The 3,931-nt window shown below is 61.0% G+C and overlaps 1 pseudogene; it reads left to right on the top strand.

The window, feature by feature from the left end:
* Positions 1-1,683: 1,683 nt before the first annotated feature.
* LOC119291952 lies at positions 1,684-3,699 on the top strand (annotated as a pseudogene).
* Positions 3,700-3,931: the final 232 nt, after the last annotated feature.

Here is a 3,931-nt window from a genome sequence, read left to right as displayed (position 1 = left end):
GCCCACGATTTGATTTACGTAAAACCCGTAGCTAACCTTACGTAAGTCTAGACGGGACCTCCCTGCATCGTCTCCTCCGAGGCGACTCGGGGGTAACCCTAGCCGCCACCGCCGCGCCCCTCCCCCCTCCTTCCTCTCCGCCGCCGCCTAAGGTGTGCTCCGACGCGCGCGCTCGACACTGATGAAGGTGGCGGCGGGGATTCGGCGGCCGCACGTCTCGTGGAGCGCCTTGGCATCCGGGGCGGCGGCCCCGGCGGATGTGTGTGGGGTGGCGCTGGCGGCGGGTCGCCCTGCTAGTGCTGGCTAGGCGCTCCCTCGGTCATGCGGGTGACGAGGCGACGACGGTCCATGGGTGCTGGTGTGCATCCCTTCCCGCGGGTATGCCTCCGCCAGATGAAGCCCACCCCCTCCGCCCCGATCTGCTCATTCCGTCGTCGGATCTGGGTCCTGGTGGCTTAGGCCGCTGCTCCCGGTCGCTGGCTGCGCGGATCTCGTTTGGCGGGGTTGGATCCGGGGGAAACCCCAGGCCGGCGCGGCGGTCACACCAAAGGCGACGCCTTGGGCATCGTTCCCCTCCTTGGAGGCTGTGGTGTGGATCCTCCCCCTCCTTCCGTCCCCTGCTAGGTGAAAGCCTAGGTCCCCTGCTTCGGGCGGCGACGACACGTCCGTGTCGTGTCCCTTCTTGGAGGCACCGCCCAGGGATTGCAGGGGCGGCGAGGGAGTTTGGTTGTGGATGTGATGGTGGCGGGAGACAACTTGGTTTGGGTTCTTCACTGTTTCTTCTTAGGCTGTTGGCTGGAGGGTCCCTGACGAGGTCGTCGGAGGGTCGACGCCCATGAGCCTGGGCGAGAGGGGATCGGGTTCCCCTCTACGGCACCAACGTTATACCATTTGCTAGGAGCCCTGCGCTCCGGCCAATCCAGCTCTGGCCTTTGATATGCTAATCGTTGTTTCCCTTGTTTCTGCAACTATGGCCAGCAGCTCTCGCCCTTTGGTGTGGCTGCACCACGCCGCCGACGGTGCTCGTGAGTAGTGTGTCCTGGGCTTGCGGTACTACTCTAGTGTCTTCTCCCTGCAGCTTGGATGCCATCCATTTGGGTTCTAGGGTGAACCGAGCTGCCGACCGCCGGTGCGGCATCCTTCGAGCCAGGATGAAGGGGTAGGGACCCTTTGCAAAGGCAGTAACAAATGGTGGACTGGTCCATGTCTGTCTTCGAGGGTGGCTGTGATCACGGAGTTTTCGCGGTGGTGCATTCCTCCCAAGACCCTAGTTTAGTTCTGCTGGTGTAGGTCGTCCTGTAGGGTGTTTGGCAGCAGCGTGGTGATGCTTTGGCTCCCTTCTGCTGCTGCCTTTGAGTTGTCTTGCTCGAGCTCCTTGTGCCTGTCGCTTTGTTTTCCTTCACGTTTCGTTGTAAGCGGTTGTTCTTGTAATCCTGATCGGTTGATGGCTTTGTTAATTCAAAGTCGGGCTCTTCTTGAACCTTCGTTCTAATAGAACCTTACGTAGGTCTAGCATTGCCATGTAAGACGGATACACATACACACAACAAAAAATCATTCTGCCACTGTTGATACATTGACTACGGCCTCACTAATCTTCAATTAAATAAAACATGTCAAATCACCCCGTAACCTCCCTCTACACCCGTAGGTGTACCAAAAACTTTGGCCCCCCTGCCCAAGGAACAAAACAAAAGGCCACGGCGGTACAACCACCCTCCTCCTCTCAACTTGGAGCACTGAGCGAGATTTCGATTCGGGTGTGGGCAACCAAGCTTAAGCTAGGATGGGCGATGTCCGGATCATGTCCAGGCGCATGGTCCGCCCGAAATCAAGCACCTTCCGGTCGCCGGAGCGTCAGCCGGAGACCATCCACCTGACGCCGTGGGATCTCCGGATGTTGATCGTGGACTACAACCAGAAGGGCGTCCTCCTGCCCAAGCCCCCCGCAGCCGCCGCACAAGGAGTCGTGGACCGCCTCGCCTCGTCCTTGGCGCGCGCCCTGGGCCGCTTCTTCCCCCTCGCCGGCCGCCTCGCTGTCAACGACCACGGGGGCAGCGCCGGCCAAACCATCTCGCTCCGCTGCAGCAACGAAGGCGCCGAGTTCGTCCACGCCGTGGCGCCTGGTGTCACCGTCGCGGACGTCACCGCCCCGCTATGCGTCCCGAGGGTGGCCTGGTCCTTCTTCCCGCTCAACGGGGTGGTTGGCGCGGACGCCGCCGCGGGCTCCCGCCCGGTCCTGGCAGCGCAGGTCACCGAGCTCGACGACGGCGTCTTTGTTGCCATGTCGGTCAACCACGGGGTGGCCGACGGGACAACCTTCTGGCACTTGTTCAACACTTGGTCGGAGATCAGCCGGCGTAGTGTCAACGGCGACCGCGAATGCGAGATCTCCTCGCCGTTGCCGGTTTTCGACAGGTGCGTCGTCCCCATCACTGTACCATTTGGCAAGCTGGAGGACATCGTGGGGCAGCGTCGGCGTGGTTATGGCCAGCGGCCACCGGTGCAGGAATGCTTCGTGCGTTTCTCCGGGGAGAGCGTGAGGAATCTCGTGTCAAAGGCGAACGCGGAGATGTCCGGCTCCGGCTCCGGCACCACCATCTCCTCGCTGCAGGCCGTGCTCGCGCACCTGTGGCGCGCGGTGTGCCGCGCCTGGAGGCTGGCGCCTGAGGAGGAGACGCGGTACGTCCTCCAGGTCGGATGATGGGGCCGCGTGGACGGCGTCCCGGCGACCTACTCTGGCAATGCGGCAGGGCTCGCCGCGTCCGATTCAACCGCCGGCGAGATCCTGGAGAAAGGGCTGGGCCGGGCGGCGTGGCTGCTGAACCGGGCCGTGGCGTCGTTCGACGGGGCGCGTGAGAGGGCGGAACTCGAGAAGTGGGCCCGGGAGCCAAGCTTCGCGATGCCGCCGGAGTTCGTGCTGGGCGCCGGCGCTCGCCGGCTGCTGCTCACGGGGAGCTCGCCGCGGTTCGACGTGTTCGGCAACGACTTCGGGTGGGGCGCGCCGGTGGCGGTGCGGAGCGGCGCGGGGAACAAGATGGGAGGGAAGGTGACGGTGTACGAGGGCGGGCGCGGATGCGGCGCGGGGAGCATTGCGCTGGAGGTGTGCCTCGCCCCGGACGCGCTCGCCAGGCTCGTCGCCGACCAGGAGTTCATGAGCGCCACCGTGCCGTGATCTCCGGCCGACCGATTTGGACGTGTGCCATGTAATTGATGCTGACCGCATCACCCACATTTGATTTGTTTGATTAGTATAATAAGTCCCTTCGGTTGGGGGTCATACTCATAGCGTGCAGCACGAGTAAGTAGAAAACAAAAGAAGAAGAAAAAGTGCAGGATCCACTAGGATCGGTCGACCCGTCGACGTTCATAATGTCCGCCGCCGGGGGCCACCACCTACGCCGCGCTCCGCGTGGACACGGCGTCCACTCCCTGTCGCGCGCCGCTCCGGGGCACGACAGCCACCAGGGTGCTCCGCCGCGCAGTTGAGGCCTTCATCACGCGACTGCAGCACTCCTTACCTCGTCGCCAAGCTGCTTCTGGTCTTTTGGTTGAGTTTCTTCTTTAGTGTAACACCCAATATGCGACTATATACCACGTGTGTCGAGGTAGGATTTAGGGACATAATCGCATATTAAATCGGTCACAAAATTGGTTACATCTCCACACATATTATTTATTGAACAGATGAGAATACGAGGTAGAGGCTTATACTCGCCACAAGTCTACAACAATATAGTTCAATTATGCATACATCATCCAAACGAAAACAGGGTCCAACCACGGACGAAAACAAACGATAAAATGAATTAACCAAACCTGCTACAGATCCCAAGACTATCCGACTACGAGCGACTACTGATCGTCCGGAAATGAGAAGTAGAAACGCCAACGCCCCCCATGCGCATAGAACCAAGTTATGCACCTGGGG

The sequence above is a fragment of the Triticum dicoccoides genome, chromosome 4B, assembly GCF_002162155.2.
Source record: "Triticum dicoccoides isolate Atlit2015 ecotype Zavitan chromosome 4B, WEW_v2.0, whole genome shotgun sequence".
Lineage (NCBI taxonomy): Eukaryota > Viridiplantae > Streptophyta > Magnoliopsida > Poales > Poaceae > Triticum > Triticum dicoccoides.
This window is presented reverse-complemented; position numbering and strand designations above follow the sequence as displayed.